The sequence below is a fragment of the Panthera onca genome, chromosome A3 (genome assembly GCF_046562875.1).
Source record: "Panthera onca isolate mPanOnc1 chromosome A3, mPanOnc1 haplotype 2, whole genome shotgun sequence".
Taxonomy (NCBI): Eukaryota; Metazoa; Chordata; class Mammalia; order Carnivora; family Felidae; genus Panthera; species Panthera onca.
In genome coordinates, this window is record NC_138341.1 from 37,749,580 (window position 1) to 37,771,399 (window position 21,820).

Sequence of the window (21,820 nt, forward strand, 5' to 3'; positions counted from 1 at the left end):
TTTTTGACATACTATTTTGGTCAGGGGAGGCAGTTTCGGAGGCTTCCACTTGACTTTTCCCCCTACAGTGGTTTTTCCCCACAGGCTGAGGACCATATGGGGTTATTCTGATTGGGAAACATGTCCATTCCAGTGATCTATTTGTGGATCAGGGAAATGAGCATCCGGTGGATCTATGGGCACAGTGGGTCCACTATGACTTGGCCTGGCCCAGGATGCCATGTATGAGCTGGGCTCCATAATGATGATACTTCACGTCTCTGCTTCTCAGTGTTAACTCATCCTGTGTCCGACAGGCCTTGAAATATCTGGTTATTCTCCTTTCTTCTGAGGTCCCTTTAGAGGTCCATTTGGAGAGGGACCGTCACTACCATATACATTTGCCATGACATTGTAGGATCCTTCCTTATGCAGCTCAGCCTCCCTTCAGTCAGAGGTCTGATGGGCAACTGATCATAATTTTTTACTGGGATGGCTGCCTTGAGCCTTTGTCATCCATCTGATTCCCTTTAGTTGTATAAATTAAGCTATATCTTGCCCCCTAGGAATACTATGTTCTAATACCATCTCCATAATTCTCTATGGGAACAGACTCCTCTGGCTGCTGTGAATTACAACTGTTCTTGTCATGTATTATAGTAATCTTACCCACCTTGCTGCTGGCAGTGGCGTGCCATCACCTGGCCTCTATTATTTTGAGATTCTGTCATCCTCATCAGAATTAGAAGTGTACTTCTTTCTGCGCGGGCATCTCCCATCAGCCCTGGCCTAGAGAGGAGCAGCCACTGGACTTTTTACCCATGCTGGTGGCCATATTCACTAGCACATTCCTTATCACTTGGGAAAAATAGAATGTTCTTCAGGTCCTCCTGTGGACCACAGCCGCCTGGTGGGTTTTCTGTCCTCAGTAGCCTGTCTACACCAGCATGCCCACTTCTCTGAGTCTTTTGATCCCTTCAGCCACTATTTGCCATGGCAGTGCTGGCAGTTCTGTTTCATTTAGTGCAAGCCATTGCTTTTTCTAAGCTTCCATGAGCCAACCAAGTAGAGCATTAATACCACTGCCTGCTCCTTGCCAGGGTGTTACATCCTGTACCACATAGCAGTGCTCCCAATTCAATCCACTCTCCTTCATCCAACTTCATGGTTTGCCTCCCTTGATACAACACAAGGAGAATCCAGTCCCATGTCAATTCTCCAACTCCTGCTGGACTCACTGGCCATGTCCTGCAGTTCCACTGGTGTTCGATTCCTTCTCCCACTTGGTAGGCCTGCTGTCTTCCCGCTGTGGCCAAGAGGACTGCAGTGTGGTTGCTCCAGCTGGGAGGGATCAAGACAAGGTAAGGCCTGGCTGACGGGTTTAGCGGGCAAAGAATGAGCTACTTTTTCAGATTGGGCACTTTATTACTTATATAGAGAGTGAAAGTGTGAGCAGTCAGAAGTGTCAGATCCCTATGGCCCTTGTGCAGGGTGACACCAAAACAAAAGAGGCCAGATGACAGCAATGTGGATGATGGATGGCACCGTGCCAGACTGCGGCTAAGGATGCGCGATGTGGCAAGAGCGGTGGTAGGCAGAATTTGAAGGTGGCCTCCAAGATTCCCACCCCCTGCCGTAATGTCCTGTCTAATCCTCACCCCTTGAATGTTGGTGCCAACTCTATAAACTATAGCCAGCGTTTTATAGTCTGTGGTGGTCCTCATAGGAGGGTGAGACCTAAAGTCCCATGCCTCTCTGGAACCAGGGAGGCAGATGATAAACTGTCTCATGACAGCTCCTCAGAAGACTGCCTATCTTGCCATAGTTTAGGGGGTTAGAAGGTGTTCCTCCACGACATGCATCAGACTTCAGTTTAGCCTTGCCTACGTGGGCTATGTGGAGACATGCAAGGTTGCCGGGGCACTATAGTGGAGATGTTTTACCTCACCACCTCTGGACCTCCATATATCATGTCTAAGAATTCTTTTTAGGGGCTCTTGGCTGGCTCAGTCAGGGAGCATGCAACTCTTGATCTTGGGGTTCTGAGTTTGAGCCCCACACTGGGTGTAGAGGTTACTTAAAAAACAAAATGAAAAAAAGAGAAATATAAACCACGCCATCAAATACTATAGTTAGTTGTACTGATAAGAGCTTAGACCAAATCCTTTTTCCTTACTTTAGGCAACAATGAATGAGAATGGCCACCTCCGTAACTCCTCGTAGGACAACCAGGCTGACTTACAAGAAGATGGATGGCAACCAGGCTTCCCTTCCAGGCCCAGGCCAATTTAACATGTCATTAATTTCAGTGCCAGAAGAGGTGTTGGTTATTACACATACCCTGACTTGACTGGTCAGCAGAAAATCCAGGCAATGTGATCATCCATCACCACTGACACTGGATAGTTCGGACTGTTTATGAGTGGCAGGTGATTATATACCTGATATTAACTGTGAACAGTACTATTCACTTGGGGCAAAGGTATATTAGCTATCGTAGCCCAGCCCAACCTCAATACTGTGTCCTGCCCATGGCTACTTAGATTCTGCTAATAGAAGGTTTGAGTCATCTCAGCAGCAGCATTTTACTTATGTGAGGTCAAGGTCTAATTCTTGCAAGACCGGGGTGTTGGGAGGGGCACCTAGGTGACAGTTGGGTGTCCTCCAGCTCAGGTCATGATCTCATGGTTCGAGAGCTCAAACCCCACATCAGGCTCTCTGCTGTCAGTGCAAAGCCCACTTCAGAACCTCTGTCCCCCTCTCTCTGCCCCTTTCCCTTGCTCTCTCCAAAAAATAATAAATAAATGTAAAAAAAAAAAAAAAAAAAAAAAAGACTGGGGGTTGGGATTAGCCGTGTAAAGGAAATTTAAGTACCAGAAAGAACCTATAAGAGAATACTTTCTAGAAGAATACTTCCAAAGTGTTCAAAGAAGGAACTCTCAAGCATCTATCAGCAGGGTCAAGAGGGTGAGACAGATTCAGCAATCCAAGGGAAGTGTGTGTGTGTATTTAGGTGGAAGAGGGAGATCAGCAATAAGATAAGCCTAAGTAGAACCATAAGTGTCCTGAAAATTAATTTTTTTGATGTGTTGGGCAAAGATTCTCTACTTTTAAAGTCCTTAACTTAAAGTGTCCACTAGAATGGGTGTCCTGCAGTTAGGGCACAGGCAGTGGGGACTATGTGGTACAAAGGTTACTCCAAGATGACAGAACAAGCCAGGTGTTCTGTGGGCAGGAACCAAGAGGTCTAAGGTATTCCTTCCCACCAGCCCAGGTGGTTGCTCTCCTTTCATGGTCACATGATTGGTATATCCAGTCCCTGCAATCCATTGGCTACTGTCCATGAATCAATAAAGATATAGCAAGGTACATTTTGGAGGGTTTATTCAGGACAAGCACGCCTGATTCCAACTCTGTTCACTGGGAAGAGTTCTCTTTTTCGTGCAAAGTTTTAAACAGTTGTTTTCTGTGGCTGCACAGCTGCAGGGGCCAAGCACATTCCACTGGTCTTTAACTTGGCTGATCCATCTGTGAACCAGGCCCAGGCATCCTCAGAGACCTTGGTGGACTAGTGCCCCCAAGAAGCTGGAGGCGCTGGCCCAAACTTTCCTTCTGGGGTTGCCGCATCTGGGAATGTCTGGCTACATTTTTATGCAGCAACCTGACTCCTTTGATGCCTGGAGGCTCTAGTCAGCAGAGCAGTTAGTCACTGACTTTTATAGTTTCAAAGGCTTACTGGGACTAACTGGTCAGAGGGGGAGGGCAGGGCGGACAGCCCACAGGAAGGTGGTCAGAAGCACTCCTGCCTGTGTCAGCTCTTCCATCAGTGCGGTGGTCTCTTCCCCATGTCCTGCACTACCTCACCCACACCACCGGCCTGGGCTGGGGCGCCTGGTGGGTCCCACATGGGTACTGCTCCCCCTGGCCCTGTCTTCACTGTAGCGTTTTCCCCACAGGGCTTCTTACCATCAAGAGAAGTTCTACACATGCTTGAAACGCTGCGTATCCCCACACCATGGAGGGTGCATGACTCGGGGTGAAATTGTGCCCGTGGGCCAAGGTCATTCTTGGAAGGGGACTCAGCACTGAGCTACCAGCAGTTAAAACCCTGGCAGCTTGAGGAATGACCACCTTGGTCCTGATGGGGGATTTGGGGAGGCACCCACAGGTCTACTCTGCACCCTAAAGTCATTGTGTTCACTCTGCCACTACAGCTGAGACTCCAGTAGGCGGTCACACCATTCTGGGAAGCTGTCTGCTTCTAGGAGATATGGCATGTGGTAACATCAGGGAATTTCGTGATTTGGGCCTACTGCCCACATTTTTTGTCATAAAATAGTATCCCATGGCCAAATAATTTGTGAGACACCACTGTAATTGAATAAGCGTTTGTAAATCTATGAACAGCAGTGTTGACAGAAGTGCCGTGGGCACGTAGGCAAATCCATACCCAGAATATGTTTGCGTTCCCTTGCCTTCATTCCCCACCACCATTTGCCTTTTACACTCACCAAATGGGAGGTAAATGCAGATGCGGTAAAAATCATTAGTCCTGCCTCTTTCAAATCTTTATGGAACTCATTTCTGCACTGTTCCACAAGCACAGAATTCTTAGGTATTATCTTGGCTATAGGAGGCCTGTTCAAGGAAGGAATTTGGCCATTCTTACCATAATAGACCTATTCCTCTGGTAAGGGAAGTAAGGCTGGCAAAATAACCACACGATGTATCTGGGATCCCACTTGACCTTCTGTGAGATGGACTCTGGCCAACACTTATCCTCATACTGACCTCTAATCCTCTCTCCAAAGAATCACAGTATTCCAGGGATTAGGCCCAGATAAGCACCCGTATCTACAAATGTGGCTTTCAGGAAAATGAGCACAGACTGAGATTAAAGCACCTGATTCCTGATCCTCTCTTTTGCTAGGCGTATATTGGGCAAAATCCTTAAACTCCCTGAGCCTGTTTGCTCATCCATAAATTAAAGCCAAAAATATTCTTCTGATTGTTTCTTGTTTGTGCTGATGTGATAAGATTACACACCAAGTGCTTTACACGCTGCCTAGAATACAGCCTAACATCCGTCAATACTATCGGCTTCTACTTCTTCTGGAAAATATAAAGAAGAATAGAAATATGTATGACTATCAGTATTTTAATAGCTCACTTTATGCATTTTAATTATTTCTCATTTATTTCCAATTTTTGTTGTTTCTTAACAACATAGAATCTAGGGATAGAAATTTAGGACTAGGTCAATCATCAGGTTGAATGGATATTCTTATATGACAGACTGGATACTAAGGCCCAGAGAATCAGATGATTTGATCCTTATTTTCAAATAATTGAGTTGTAAGAGTTATCTTTTACTTCTTTTAAAAAATATCTTTGGGGCACCTGGGTGGCCCAGTCGGTTAAGCATCTGACTTTGATTCATGTCATGATCTCACGGTCCGTGAGTTCCAGCCCCACATCGGGCTCTGTGCTGACAGCTCAGAGCTTGGAGCCTGCTTCAGATTCTGTGTTTCCCTCTCTTTCTGCCTCTCTCTCTCAAAAATAAACAAACATTAAATAAGTTTTTTTAAAATACCTTTTTACTTAACATCTAATCTGTACCCCTAGTCTAGGATTTAATTTGGAAAAGATTTTTTAAAGTCTTAAGACTGTAGAAAATGTGTGTTGTAACCATAGCTTGTAGGAATGTGAGTTGGTAAAGCATTTCTTTAGCTATTAAGACTAGCTAAAACACTGATTTCTGGACTCTACTCTTAGTTTACGATCCAGTAGAATTGGGGTGAAGCCAAATAATTTGCATTTCTGACAAGTTCCCAGATGATGCTGATCCTGATGCTGCTGGTCCACAGACCACACTTTGAGAACTACTGATGTAGAGTATTCTGGTAATATTTAATTAAAGCCAGAAAAATATTCATAAACTTTGACCCAGGATAAATGAAGATGAGCAGCCCGTGTGCCAACACATGCCTTGGATGCTCCCCATCTGACCCCAAGGGCCTGCCACAGCCCCTCCTAGTCACGCGGGGCAATCTCCTCCCCCCCCCCCCCCGCTCCCTCCCCCCAGGAAGCACAGTGGAGGCATGATTCAGTGGGCAGGGAGCAGCCCCAGGTTTTCAGGGTGCAGCTGAGGCAGCAGAGAGGAAAGGCATTTGGGATCATGCCCCAGCCCCTACTAAAGTGTTTCCCATTGCCCATATCAGCATCTAACATATCACAGATTTGACTGATTTGTCTCATTTATTGCCCGACTCCTTTGCCCCTCTTCAGAGCGTAAGTTCTCAGAGCAAGAATTTTTGTGTGTTTTGGGCAAGAACAATGCATGGATCATAGCAGGTGCTCAATAAGTACTGTTGAATGAATGATCATACACATGCATCTGAATGCTCATAGTACTATTTCTTTTATTTTAATTTTTTTAATGTTTATTCTTGAGAGAGAGAGAGAAAGAGAGGAAGGGGCAGAGAGAGAGGGAGACACAGAATCCAAAGCAGGCTCCAGGCTCTGATCTGTCAGCACAGAGCCTGACTTGGAGCTGGAACTCACAAATCGCGAGATCACTACCAGAGCCGAAGTCAGATGCTTAACTTGAGTCATCCAGGCACCACCATAATACTATGTCTATAAGGATCCACAAGAAAATGGCAGCAGACTTTCTGTGGGTAAGGGAAATGGGAAAAAGTGGAAGTGAGCATAATTTTCACTGACTCTGGTTCGCCTTTGAATTTTTGCTACCAATTGTTAGAAACAACACAATAGTCCCCAAATAAAGTTGTTCATGCTGAGCGCTGTGTCACGAAACCAAGATTAGATAGACTGTCACCTCTCCCAGAAAGGAAATACTAAACCAGTCAGGAGTCACCCGGTCAGCACTAGTTAAACTGTCTGCCTGGGAGACCCCATCAACCCCTAAGGGAAAATAACCTTGCACTACCCAATCCACTTTTTTTTTGCCTACTATGACTTTCATCCTTGTTCCTGCTCCCATCTGGCTATAGAAGTCTTTCATTTTGGGGTACCTGGGGGGCTTAGTCGGTTGAGCATTTGACTTTGGCTCAGGTCATGGTCTTGCAGTTTGTGAGTTCAAGCCCCATATCAGGCCCGTTGCTGCCCTCTTGGAGCCTGCTTTAGATCCTCTGCCCCCCCCCCCCCCCCGTCTCTGTCCCTCCCCCACTTGCATGTTCTCTCTCTCAAAAATAAATAAAAATTAAAAAAAAAAAAGGCTTTCATTTTGTATAGCTCCTCGGAGCTTCTTTCTACATGTTAGATTGAAGGCAGGTAGAGACTGCTCCTGGCTTTGTTCAGGAGAACATTTATAGTTTATTGTCTCTCTTTCTGAAATTCTTCTAACAGACCTCTTGTCTGGGTCTCCCGATTCTAGTTGATTTTTGCTCAAATAAACCCTTAATTTTTAATGTGCCTCAGTTTATCTTTTAAAATTATGTATTTTACTTAGCTAACCAAAAATAAGTTAGATCCCTATTATTATTATTTTTTTAAGTAAACTCTGCACCCAATGTGGGGCTTGAACTCATGACCCTGAGATCAAGAGTTGCATGCTCTAACAACTGAGCCAGACGGGTGCCCCTAGATTCCTATTATTGATTAAGAAAATCAAGTTGTAAGAGAAATAGGCAAAATGGTGAAAACCACAAGGACCACATACACACTAGGTATGGTTAGATCATTGTGTGAGGCTGCGTGAGAATGCCCCAGACAGGCCTGAAGAAAAGCTCAGTGCTTACTGAGCATCCTGCCACATGGCCTGGACCTGAGGCCCCACCTCAACCCTTCCCTGAGCCTGGCCTTGCCCCAAACTAATCCGGACGGTTCCCAGAGGTCCCTCCTGGAAACCAGAAGTTTCTAGCCCTTCCCACCCACCCATCTTAGCTGCAAGTGTCAAGTAACAGCCAGTAGTTAATGGAGAAAAGAGAGATTGCCTGTGGCTGCTTCTGGAAGGAGAGAATATCTCTAAGTCCAATGAACTAAAGTCCAAATGTGAATCCAGGTGTCGAGAAAGGAGACAGAAGGAAATACTTAGAGAGAAAGGAGAGAAAGTTATGCACTAGGTCTCACATGATTGCTAAGCGGCCTGGGCTGGGGCGCCGGGAGTGAGGTTAAGGAATTAGAGGTCCCTGAGACCAAAGGAGGAAGCCCAGGTAGGATCACCAAGATCACTAGGTAGGATCTCTTGGAACCGGGAGATCCAGACAAGAGGTCTGTTAGAAGAATTGCGGAAAGAGAGACAATAAACTATAAATGTTCTTCTGAACAAAGCCAGGAGCAGTCTCTACCTGCCTTCTAGGTGACTGCTGACCTAATTATTTATTCAATAATATTTATCAGGGGGCGCCTGTGTGGCTCAGTCGGTAAAGCATCTGACTCTTGATTTCAGCTCAGGTCATGATCTCATAGGTTCATGGGATCGAGCCCTACGCTTGGCTCTACTAACAGTGCAGCCTGCTTGGGATTCTCTCTCTCTCTCTCTCTCTCTCTCTCTCTGTCTGCCCCTCCACTGCTCGTGCACTCTTTCTCAAAAATAAATAAACTAATTTAAAAAATTAAAAAATTATGAATTTAAATTTTAAAATAAATTACAAAAAATATCATTGTACCAGACCCTATGTCAGAATATCATTTTGATTTGACTAAATACAGAAGACTTATATGACCTGAGACTGTCTTACTGGAGAACTATTAAGAGACCCTGATACCCAAGGAGACCAAGCCTTCCCTGGGAAAGTGTCAGAACAGCGGAACACCTCCTCGATGATGCCTACTGCCCTTCACAGGTGCACAGACTCTAGGAGAGGAGCCCCTCTTTCCCCTCTGGATCTTTCTGTTGCCTCTGACCCCACAGCAGTGTCTGTACTTGCCCAGCAGAGGGCAGCCAGAGCCCGGCCCCCACTTTCCTAGCCACCTGCTTAGGAAACTGGACAGATGGGTACCTAGCCCCCTCACTGCCCACTGAGGCTTGGGCATGATGCCCATGAGCTGGCAGCAGCAGCCCCAGAGAAACAGGATGCACCAGGAAGCTGTACCAAAAGAAAAAAAAAAAAAAAAAAAAGGCTGTTTTGAATTCTAAGCTGTGTCTGTTCTGCCCGGCAGATGCTCGGCCCTGGCACTCTGCCACATTCACCCTCTCAAGGGTCCTGGGACGAAGGATCATTTCCTTCTCATCCCAGGGCAGGCTGCTTGCCCCGTTTCTACTCACTGTTCAAAATCTGTTTTTTTCCGAGGCTACAATCCTAGGCCCCAGAGCTGGAAGAGACTTGGGAGCTGCTTGTCTGGGAGTTACCATTTTCAATAACTTCAAAGGCAGGCAGGGAGCCTGCATGTGTCTCATGGACTCAGGATGAGCCGGTGGGGGGTGACAGGGGCTGTGCGAACTGGAGACAGACCTGTGCCAGAGCGCCTAGGTTCACTGGGTTTCTCACTGAGAGGAACAGAAAACCTGGCTACTGGCTGAGCTGGGACGCTGGCTGCCAGGTCTCCCTTTCCTCTTAAAAAAATATGAGAAACTGAGGTCCAGAAAGGGAAAAAGACTTGGGCGAGATAGGGCCCGATTCCCTTTCTCCCCATCCTGGTCCCTTCCGTGTTGTTTGCACCGTGGGGACACGTGGTAATATCAAGGTCAACAGTTGGGGATGACTTAGACTTCCAGCTCTGTCTGCCCTGCGGCTGCTTCATGTTGGATTACTTCATTTCCCTCCTTGGCCACCATCTCCTGTTTGGAGAAAGCAGCCTCCCCCAGGATACAGGGCCCTCCTTTTCCTCGCAGTGAGTCACAGCCTCTGAGCTGACTTGCGGACAGCTTGACTCCAAGACAGAATCCTTCCCTCCCACTGCTTTTTCCAATGAATACCTCCAGCTGTGGTGCTCCACTTCCTCTGGCCACCTCCCTACTGCCGGGAACTTTTATTTACTCAGGTTTTTTCCTCCTTGAAATGAGGTCCTATGGAGAAGTACCCAAGAGACTTTCAACCCTGATTCCCCCAATCTCCCTGAGCAGTAACGACTGGAAGCATAAAATGTTGTTTTCCCATATTGTGTGAAGCAGGGGACCGGGAGGGGCGCCTGGGTGGCTCAGTCGGTTACGTGCCTGACTTCGGCTCAGGTCACGGTTTCACGGTGCATGAGTTCAAGCCCTGCACTGGGCTCTGTGCTGACAGCTCAGAGCCTGGAGTTTGCTTCTGATTTCTGTGTCTCCCTCTCTCTCTGCTCCTCCCCCACTCACACTCTGTCTCTCAAAAATGAATAAACATTAGAAAACTTTTTTAAAAATCCAGTCTTATACAATCGTATGCTCTACTCAGGCAAGCTGGCACTGTCACCCTGTCCAAGAGAATCGGCAGGTTTGGTGGGGATGCTGCGTTAGGGCTCAGTCTCCTGAGTCACAGGAATGGGGCTGTGGCCCCATTACCAGTCATAGAGACACCTTTGGGTCCTGGGGCAAGTATTTGATAGAGGCAGTCACGTGAAGAGCACCAACATTCTCTCCCTGAGTAATCCAGGTGAGGAGCAGGAACGACCATCCCCTCTGTCATGGAGCACCCACTTGCAGCACCCCCCAAGCAGCTGTACAAAAGGTGACTACGGTCCTGAGAATGCCATCTCAAAAGAACAGTGTCTCAAGAGTATCATTTGGGGCGCCTGGGTGGCTCAGTCAGTTGGCGTTGACTTTGGCTCAGGTCATGATCTCAGTTTGTGAGTTCGAGCCCCGCCTCGGGCTCTGTGCTGACAGCTCAGAGCCTGGAGCCTGCTTCGACTTCTGTGTCTCCCTCTCTCTCTGCCCCTCCTCTGCTCTCTCTCTCTCTCTCTCTCTCTCTCTCCCTCTCAATAATAAACATTAAAAAATGTTTTTTAATAAAAAGAATATCATTTGAGGGACGTCTGGGTGGCTCAGTCTGGTTAAGTGTCCGACCCTTGATTTTGGGTCAGGTCATGCATGGGCTTGCAGTTAGTGAGTTCGAGCCCTGCATTGGTTTCTGCACTGACAGTGCTGAGTCTGCTTGGGATTTGCTCTCTCCCTCTCTCTCTGCCCCTCCCCTGCTTGCATGCGCTCGCTCTCTCTCTCTCTCTCTCTCTCTCTCCCCCCGTCTCTCTCTTTCTCTCAAATAAAACTTAAAAAAATAATATTATTTGAGAGGAGGAAATAAGGGCATATACCTATGTATTCAAGGGAAACGTCGAGAAAAAGTAAAAAAACACCAACTAGTGACATTAGTTAGCTGGAGGGCAGAGGATGGAACAGGTTGGAAAGGCCAGAGGGAACAAGGCCGATGACAGGTCTCTGAAATATCTTCTTGTTCTGACTTGGCTTTTGGAACCATTTTAATATTTTCCATCTCAAAATAAATGAAATCAAATCTCACAAGGATGGGGAAAACACTAAAACTGAATATACTTAGAAATAAGCAAATAAGAAATTTTGATTTCCTTTCGATTTCCTTTGACGCTACTAAAAATAGTTAATCCCTTACAATGTGTTAAACATTTCCCTGCAATTCACTTAATCTCTGCAACATCTCTGAGTGGTAGATACTATTACTCTCCTAGTTTTACAAGGGAGGAAGTCATGCTTCACTGGGATTCAGGGAGCTGCCAAGGTCCCAGGGACTTGAATTCAGATTTTGTATCAGATTTGTATGAGGTCTCAGTTCTGAGATCATATTATATACTCAGCTCTGTGCCAGGCACAGAAGTATGAGTTAGAGCCCCTGGGTTCCAAGAATCTACAACATTCGTGATAAACATTTAACACCACGAGGCTATAAAAATAGGGAAATGAATGAGTCCCTTATCATTCACAAAGATTTAAGGGCCATAAAGGTTTCAGGGATTCTGAGCATTCCTTGTGGGTTGGCTCCTTGGAGGATGTGTGTGGGATTTGAACCAAACCTCATAGGTAGGACTCAGGTAGGTGTGGAAAAGGGGCAAAGGAATTCCAGGCAACAGAACCCACTGGGGGCAGAGGTGCAGAAAGGGGCTTGGTGTGTGGCGAGCCAAGGAGAAGACCAGCTTTTGCAGAAGAATGGACAACATAGACGGGCACATACATAACTTTCTTGGAGATCTGTTGGAGTTCAAAGTCAAGGTGAACATCAAGAGAGTAAGGTGTCCACAATGAGGTTGGGATGAGGTCGGTGAATACCCAGGCCCTAAACGTTAGTCCTTTTGTACATAGCTGCATATTGATATTTGATATCTGTCTCATCCCTTTCTGGTTACTGGGCTCAGAGAGATTACTGGAAAAGATAGACACTATATGCTGGATCTACAGATTAAAAACTCTTTTTGCATAAAGGGGAAATAAAATGCTAGCTCCTTTGGTTGCTTTTGCTCTTCTCCGTGTCTACTTTCTCAGCGGAGATTTATAAGCAGAAAGAGGAGCCACTCCCTGTTCCTTGGCTGAGCTGAAAGTCAGACAGTAGCCTTGCAGATCTGTCTAAAGCCAACTTGCGGGCAGCCCCCAGGCTGTGCCAGGAGAGGTGTCAAGGGAAAGCACTTCTTCCCCTTCCTGTCCCCTCCCCAGCTGGAGGGTTTAGTGCTCAGCAGGGATAATGAGAGGAAATGAGAGGAGAAAGCAAGGAGAGGAGGAGGGAGGGAAGCAGGCTGAGCCTGGTGGGCAGACACCAATGCTGAGCTCTAGCTGGCCAGCGAAGCAGAAACAGGAAGAAAATCAAAATATGGACATTTTTATCAGACTATCAGTTGGTTAACTGCCCCCAGGGTCTTCATCAGCACCAATATTCAGAAAGACCTGAAAAATCCTTGAACAGTGGCTTTCAAATTGCTGCCCTCCGTACCCTTTTGAAACAACAGAACTAATCCCACGTCTCTCAGAGGATCAAGTCATCATCCAGCCCCTTCTGATCTTCTCATTGCTGTCTGTCACCATTGCCCCGTTCCCTTCCCCGCACCCACACCCAAGCCTGGGCCGGGGCCACACCAGCCCCCCTCGTTGCTCTGTGTTCACACCCTCCCCCAATCGGGAACACCACTTCCCTTCTCCTCCCCCAGAAGCCGCTCTTCAGGACCAGCCACACACCATCTCCTAGATGGGGCCCTGAGGCGAAGCGGTGGCTCCCTCCTCTGAACTGGGAGGGGGGTGCACACCCTTCTGTCAGTGTGGTTTGCACATCCTGTCCTGGTGACATGTGTGTCTTCCCACCGCCGGGCTCAGAGCCTCTTAAGTGCGGGACCCAAGTCTTGCTTTTTTTCTTTACTAGAACAAGATAAGGTTTTTGATAGTGTTCGTTTAATATTTGAGGAATGGATATTTCCCTTAAAACAACGTTTCATACACTTTTTAGCCACAGCTCTCGGTAAGAAATACTTTTCACACCATGACCCTGTTTACACAGACTCTCACACACACATACCTAACCGAAACAGAAGGTTCGAGAAATAATACTTACTATGTTGGATGCACTCTGATATTTTCTCTTTTATTTCTCTCTTTTTTTTAAGTGCTCATTGGGACCTCAGGTGGAAAGCCGCAGTCCTAAAGTATAAAGAGAAGCTGGTAAAGCTAAAAGGAGAAGAGCTTCCCTTCCAAACCAGGATCCGATTAGGATTAAGCTGTAAACAAATGAGGGCCTCAGCCAGCTCTGATGTGTGGGCCATAAGGGTCTCGGCCGTATCATGAAGCAGAGGGCTAGGTGGGCTTTATTGACCATGTGATGGACCTCAGCTTGGGGCACCAACGGCCCTTGGCAGCTTTCCTGTTCAGTCCCTCCTAGCTTTCCTTCATTCCTGAACACAGCCATCCCCACCTTGCAAAGAATTCCTCCCATTGCACTTGCTGCCCCAGCTGTATTTTGTGCATACCTCTGTGACTGCTGTTACCGCGCCAGACCGTATTGCAAGTCTTTTTGACATGGCTGGCCGCTCAACTGAATTCCTGGAGGGAGCCTGGCCCGGGGAACCCTGTCAACAAGGGTTTGGTGCGTTGAGAAGAGACGAATGTCTGCTCTCTCTTGGGGTCTGCAGGCACCCATCTCTTCCAGATTGTGGCCTGGGTCAGGGGGTGCCGTGGGCTGAGGAGGGAGAAGCAGGCCAGGGCAAGCCACTTTGGAGCAGGATGGGCAGGTACTGCCCAGAGGCAGGAAGCAGTGGCTGGGATTCAACAGGGAATTTACAAAACTCAGTTATCTCTTCACTTTGGATAGAAACCCCATAATTTAAGAAATGAAGACGATAAACCCGAGCTTCAGGGTGAACTTTGGCACTCGAAAGCAGGCTCCTGGGACCGCAGTTGCTAAAGAACTAATAATTAGAGGGGCGCCTGGGTGTCTCAGTCGGCTGAGCCTCTGATTTCATCTCAGGTCATGGTCTACGGTTCTTGAGTTCAAGCCCTGCATCAGCGCAAAGCCTGCTATGGATCCTCTGTCCCCCTTTCTCTCTGCCCTTCCCCTGCTTGTGTGCGGGCTCTCTCTCTCTCTCTCTCTCTCAAAATAAACATTAAAAAAAAAAAACTAAGTGGCAGGTGGCAACCAACTCAGGGCTGGGCACTGAGAGCCCAAAGGTGACGGAAGTCCCTCCCCCACTAGTTAATCCAACCCTAGGGCCTCTTCTCTGCTGTGCCTCTCATCCTGAGCGAGTAAGCAGAATACAGGGAAGGAGGGTGGTGAATGTTGTGTCTCCCCAACCCTGTCATACCAACATGCTAATAGTCCTGGTGGAAAATTTTCTTGTAACTGTTGGAAATGACATAGATCATGAAACATCAATAGCACATAAATCACAACATGACATTGGGAAACATAAGTTATTGTTCTGCTTGTCCTACGATAGCGGTGACCACACTTTCACAAAGAAAGAAAAAACAAACATCGAGAGCTCTCTTCTGTAGAGACACCAACACCTCAGAAAGGAACCTGGAATCTGATTCCAGAACATTCCAGCCGGTCTCTGCTTGCATCGGGGCCCCATTCCCTTTGTGTCTTTGTTCTTTCAACTTTATTGAATGCTTTCTAGCAGGATAGCATTGTGATGTCTACCACAAGGGAAGAAGTTTAACTTGTAAAAGGATTTGAGCAACTCTGTAGGTTAAAAACTAAACAAAGACAAATTCCTCTTAACTATTTGCCTAGTTCTGCTTTCTGTTATGCACCCCAGCTGTAACCCACCGTGAGCATTATTTGTCACACGGGAAAGAGGACCTGGCCCTTATTCCCCCGAGCTTACCTCTTCCACGTAACCAAGGTAAAGTGAGAAGCCTTGGCCTGCAGAGGACAAAGGTCAGAGCTCAGACCTTTATTCACAAGCCCTGTGGTCTTGGGAAGGGACTCCTGAACCCAGTTTCTTCTTATCTGTAGAATGTGGATAACTATACTGCTCCCCAAGCCTCTGTGAGGAGGGAAGGAGGGGATATACATGGCAACAGCTAACATTCATGAAGCTAATAATTTTTGAAGTTTTTTTAAGTTTACTTACTGATTTAAATTTATTTCAGAGAGAGAGAGCGAGCACAAGTGGGGGAGGGAGAGAGAGAGAGGTAGAGACAGAATCCCAAGCAGGCTCTGTGCCATCACCACAGAGCACGATGTGGGGCTCGAATCCACAAATCGCGAGATCATGACCTGAGCTGAGATCAAGAGTCAGATGCTTAACCAACTGAGTGACCCAGGTGCCCCTTATTTATTTATTTTAGAGAGAGAGAGAGAGAGAGAGAGTGAGCTTGCATGCACAAACTGGGGAAGAGCCGAGAGAGGAGAGAGGGAATCCCAAGCAGACTCTGCACTGTCAGCGCAGAGCCCAACCCGGAGCTCAAACCCACGAACCGCAAGATCATGACTGGAGCCGAAATCAAGAGTCAGACGCTTAACTGACTGAACCACCCAGGCACCCTGAAGCTGGTAACGTTGTGAGGTGACCATACAAGCACACTGGCTTCAGTGCACAGAAGGGAGATGGAGGTGATGAGTCAGACTGGGCAGAGTAGGGTTTTCCCTTTGTGAATCCGTGGAAAATAAAGCCATGGTTAGAGGGCCCTGTCATGGAAAACCTCAGCCAGCCGGAACCGGCTGCATTTTGTCCTGCAGGCAGTGAGAGCAGGTGAAAGACTTCCTAAAAGTAATGGTTTAGCTGATTCTTCTGGCCTAAAGTCTGCTTGGAAGTTGAGTGAGGCTGGAGGCTGGGAATAGGGGTGAGCAGCTGGACTTAGAAGGCTGAGAGAGGAAGGGGCAGCAGGTATGAGAGGCAAGCCCTAGGAGTTGTCAAAATGGGGTCTCTGCATGCTCCGGATGTTTCCTCCACTGCTTCTTTCTCCCAGTCTTTGCCCTCTGCTCCTGGTCCTTCTGTCTCCACCCCTACCCCCACCCCTTATCAGCCCTGTGTCCTTCCACCAACTAAGGAGGCAGGCAAATGAGGCTCAGCAAATGCTTCAGATGATAAAGATGCTGCCCGGTGGGCCTCCCTGGGTACAGCTGGTCTGGTGGGCATTGATTGGGTCATGAGCAGGGAGGGCAGGCCCGCTTTTTCTTTAGTATGGGAGTGAGAAAAGCCGCTGCAGGTTAGACCTCACAGGAAGCTAGAGCCAAGTGACAGCACCTGACAGCAAGTGCAGGACAGCTGGGTGGGTGAGAAGAGAGGTGACACCCTAGGGCTGCTGGGGCCCGTTGCTCCTTCTACTCCAGGCCAAGGAAATCAGGTCACCCTGTTCGCTTGCCAGACACTGAGGGACCCACTGCTGCCGTTGGGGAATCAACCACAAAGTAGTCATGGAACGGAGCACCCGGGGGATCGGATCCGTCTGCTAGGCGCGGGACTTTGGCTCAGCTCATAATCTTGTGGTATGGAAGTTCGAGCCCCGCGTCAGGCTCTGTGCTAACAGCTCAGGGCCTGGAGCCTGCTTCAGATTCTGTGTCTCCCTCTCTGCCCCTCCCCTGCTTGCATTCTCTCTCTCTCAAAAACAAATAAACATTTAAAAAAGTTAAAAAAAAGAAGTATTTGTAGAATGGGGTGCCTGGGGGCTCAGACTGTTAAATGTCTGACTCTTGATTTCAGCTCAGGTTCTGATCTCACGGTTGTGAGATCGAGCCCCACGTAGGGCTCTGTGCTGGGTGTGGAGCCGCTTGGGATTCTCTCTCTCCCTCTTTCTCTGCCCCTCCCCCACTTGTGTGCATGTATGCGTGTTCTCTCTCTCTCTCAGAACAAACAAACAAACAAACAAACAAACCAAAAAGAAGTATTCATCGAAGAGTGGCCAGGACAAGGCACCTGGTTGAGGATCTCAAACTGGTGACCCACAGGTCTTTTTACCCTGAATATGGGTTTTCTTTGGCCAAGTCAGGCCCTCCCACTCTCTTTTATGTTATACTCCCCCTTTTCTCCCTCTCTACCTCATATATTTGCCTTCTTAGTCTCCCCCCTGAGCTTATGAATTTACCAACCCCATCCTAGAAGGCACAAAGAAATACAAAGATGTTCTGGGAGCTTCTGATATTGCTGGGAAAACAAGACAAATACACAGGCCAAGAGGCTGAGCCTGACAGACCCAATGTGTGGGGCAGACACCTGTATTTTGGAGCTGTGTCTACAGAAGAGATCTTTTCCCACGGAGGTCATAAGAAAAGGGTGTGTAGAAGCCAGGGGCAACTTGTTGGAAGAGAGAGGTCTCGATGGAGATGAGATAGGGATGCTCCCAGATGGGGACAGGCCAGGGGAGTCAGCCTGGAGAAGGTGCTCAGGCAGCACGGGACCTCTGAGGTGTTTGCACAGGGCAGTGATGATGAAGGCACAAGACGATCCAGGAAAGGTAATGTGGGTGGGAGCTGAACTGGGGAGTAATCTTGAAGATGTAAATACTGGTGCAGAGTGGGAGTTGAAGGATCCAAAGGGTGCCAGGCTTCAAGCTTCAGAGCATCTTAGAGATGCTGCTCTAGTCACTGAGAGGGAAGTCACAAGAAGGCAGCTGCTTGGGGTGGGGTGTGAGAAGCTGACAGAAATTTTGGTTTAAATGTGTTACATTTGATGAAAGAAATATGCAGCTGGCATTTAGGACCAGGAGATGGAGGTGGTGATTTAGGGCTGCAGTGGATTAGATGGGACTCCTGAGGGAGATGAGGTGGGGCAGCGCGGGGAGAGTGGCGGAAGAGAAACCAGAGAAGGAGACTAACGTGGAATTGGAGAGGTGGGGAGTACACAGGTGTGGGCAGAGAAGACAAGCGAAGATCGAGGTCTGTTAGTAATATCCGCAGTGGGAGCTTCAGGAAGCACAGAGCAGAAAAAAGCCGGGAGGTTGAAGCTAGGAGGTGACAGGGATTTCTGCTGCTGTGGAGAAGGGGGTGACCTATTTCAGGGTCAAGGAGACCTGGTGGAGAGGAAGGTAGCAGGTGTAAACCATTATGTCAAGGAGTATGTAGCAGATAGAAGTCACCGTAGGAGCAAAAGGAAATCTAGGAGACAGAGGTGACAGAGGTGGCGTGCCTGGGTAGCTCAGTTGGTTAGGCCTCTGATTCTTGATTTCGGCTTAGGTCATGATCTTGCGGTTTGTGAGTTCAAGCCCTGAGTCGGGCTCTGCACTGACAGGATGGAGCCTGCTCGGGACTTTCTCTCTCCCTCGCTCTCTGCCCCTCCCCCACTCATGCCTGTGCTCTCTCTCTCTGTCTCAAAATAAATAAGTAAACTTAAAAAAGAAAAAAGAAGAAGAAGGAAGGAGATAGAAGTGAGAACGGTACTGAGTCCCTCAAGGGGAAAGGCTAGAATGAAGACAGGACCCAGGAGAGGTGGAGGAGGTAGACAGAGATGCTCATCTTGGATTTCGCAACGTCTGTGTGTCCTTGTCCCTCAATCTTGTGCCAGGTCCTGGGACCCCTCCGCTGTCCATGGTCCACATTCTTGTGGTTAGGCAGCAGACAGAAGTCGGTGGGGCCAGACTGGACACTCTCTAGGGATGGTGAGGGGGTTCTTCCCTCGGGACTGGGACCCAAAGCACCAGCAGTTACCCTTTCCCCTTCTGCCATGGATTCCCTCTCTTTTCTCTAGCACAGGGCCCTGGCAGACCTCGTAGCTGGATGCCATCCAGAGGGCTGCACAGAGTAGTGAAGCCTCTGGCCCCTGTTTTAGGTGCGTAGGCACCAGCAGGCAGACGGGAAGTGAAAGTGGGGTAACCACGAGGAAGAGGGGGCGAGGACTGGGTTAATCATCAGAATTCTTGGCCGCAAGCTCCCAGCCAGCCTTTGCTGAAATGGTGAGTGACTACAGATTGAAAGCTTTTAGCGGCAAAGTCTGCGTCCCTTCAGAGTCTGGTCACCTACGCCGAGCACAAGACAACCACCAAGCCAGCAGGCCCTGGTTGGAGGTAGAAGCATCAACAAGCAAGGAGGTGGCTGTGGGGATGACCTCACCAGAAAAGCAAACACACACCCCGAGGGGAAGGAGGGGCTTGCTCCCTGCTGGGCTGTGGGGGGAACTGTTCTGGAGAGTGCAGGCTGGAAAGACAGACAGATCTCGGCTGGGAGGGATGGTGTGAAGGGAAAGAGGCCGATGCCCAAAGGAGGGGGGCTAAAGTGGAAGGGGGAAAAGCCCATTGCTGGGGCTGAATCGAAAGGTTTCATTCTGACTGAGCATTAAGAGGGAGGTTGTGTTGATGGTGATCTGGGGACGTGTCATCTGAAGGAGATTTAAAACATCCTGAGCCTTGAAACTGGCATGTTCTCTTATATGCTGGGTTGGGCATATACCTGGTATAGTTTGGCAACATCATAGAAAATGAAGGCAGACAGCCTCTCCTCTGTTGTCCTGCCCGCTGCTCTCTTGCACTGTATCTGTATTCAATAAACTTCTATCTCTTTAAAAAAAAAAAAAAGAAAGAAAAAAAGAAAACATTCACATAGCCTATGACTCAGCTTATTCTACCCACACTAAGACACACATATTAAAAGATATTAAAAGAGGGCACCTCGGTGGCTCAATTGGTTGAGCATCCGACTTAGTCTCAGGTCATGATCTCATGGTTTGTGAGTTTGAGCCTTGCATTGGGATCTGCGCTGACAGTGCAGAGCCTGCTTGGGATTCTCTCTCTCTTCCCCTTCCCTGCTTTCTCTCTCTCTCAAAAACAAATAAGTTGGGGCGCCTGGGTGGCTCAGTCGGTTAAGCGGCCGACTTCGGCTCAGGTCATGATCTCACGGTCTGTGAGTTCGAGCCCCATGTCGGGCTCTGTGCTGATAGCTCAGAGCCTGGAGCCTACTTCGGATTCTGTATCTCCCTCTCTCTCTGCCCCTCCCCTGTTCATGCTTTGTCTCTGTCTCAAAACTAAATAAACATTAAAAAATTAAAAAAAAAACAAGTTAATTATAAAAATAATAAATAAAAGATATTAAAAGAAGCAAAATGACATGCAAAGGTATCTAAGACAATGTTAAGTGAAAAGAACAAGTTGTATAATTGTGCATGGTAGTATTTTATTCGATTAAAAGAAGAAAAATGATGTATATTATATATTATAGAAAAATATAAATATCTTACATGTTTGTGTGTATCACAAGGAATTAAAAAAAATTTTATTATTTTTGAGAAAGACAGAGTGTGAGTAGGGAAGGGGCAGAGAGAGAGGGGACAGAGGATCTGAAGCAGGTTCTGTGCTGACAGCGGACAACCCGATGCGGGGCTCAAACTCATGAACCATGAGATCATGACCTGGGCGGAAGCTGGACGTTTAACCCACTGAGCCACCCAGGCACCCCAGGAATGTTTTTAAAAAAATGACTTTATTGAAGTATGACTGACCTACAAAAAGCTGTACATATTTAATGTATCCAACTTGAATTCAGAAGGAACTGGTAATAGTAGTTATTTTGAGGGTTAGATTAGAAAATTGGGGTCCTAAGAGGGGCACTTTTTAAAAAATGTTTTATTTATTTTTGAGAGAGAGAGAGAGAAAGTGCGCACGCAACTGGGGGAGGGGCAGAGAGAGAAGGGGACAGAGGATCTGAAGCAGGTTCCATGATGAGAGCAGTGAGCCCAACGCAGGGCTCAAACTCATGAACCACGAGATCCTGACCTGAACTGAAGTCAGACACTCAACTGACTGAGCCGCCCAGGTGCCCCTAGGAGGGGCACTTTTAACTTGATAGTCTTCTGTGTTAAAAAACAAAATTCAGGGGCACCTGCCATACAGAGCTCGCTTCAGATCCTCTGTTCCCCCTCTCTCTGCCCCTCCCCCCTTCCCCAAAATAAATAAACACAAAATAAATAAGTAAATAAATGAATAAATAAAAATGTTAAAAAACCCCCCAAATTCATATCATCCCTCCCATAGTTGGGGTGCCTGGCTGGTTCAGTCAGAAGAGCATGCAATTCTTGATCTCTGATCTCGGGGTTGTGAGGTTGTGAGTTTGAGCCCCATATTGGGTGTAGAGATTACTAAAAAAATAAATAAACTTAAAAAAATATTCACCTGGGGTGCTAGGTGGCTCAGTCAGTTAAGCATCTGACTCTTGATTTCAGCTCAGGGTCATGATCTCACAGTTCGTGGTTCCATCCCAGCATCGGGCTCTGCACTGACAGTGTGGAGCCTGCTTGGGATTCTCTCTCTTTCTCTCTCTCTCTCTCTCTCTCTGCCCCTCCCCCACTTGTGCTCTCTTTCTCACTAAATAAACATTAAAAAATTCATCCAAATAAATGTAAAGATCAAACTGGCTTTGTTCAACAATTCATGAGTTGGGCTGCATCACATTTAGCAAATAGAAAAGAGCTCCAAGGAGCTGCACAAAATACAGTAAAGCCTTGGTTTGTGAATATAAATCGTTCCAGAAATATGCTTGTAATCTAAAGCACTTGTATATCAGAGGGAATGTCAAGAACCATTGGCTCA

The 21,820-nt window shown here is 47.5% G+C and overlaps 1 protein-coding gene across 2 annotated transcripts in view; it reads left to right on the top strand.

Annotated features, from left to right (window-relative positions):
• The window catches only part of CHCHD5 (coiled-coil-helix-coiled-coil-helix domain containing 5), a 50,382-nt gene extending 29,147 nt beyond the window's left edge, over positions 1–21,235 (top strand). For both annotated transcript variants that reach the window (XR_013554728.2, XR_013554732.2), the window contains exon 6: positions 13,471–21,235. The gene's annotated coding sequence lies outside the window, so the exon portion shown is untranslated. The remainder of the gene's footprint in view (positions 1–13,470) is intronic.
• Positions 21,236–21,820: the final 585 nt, after the last annotated feature.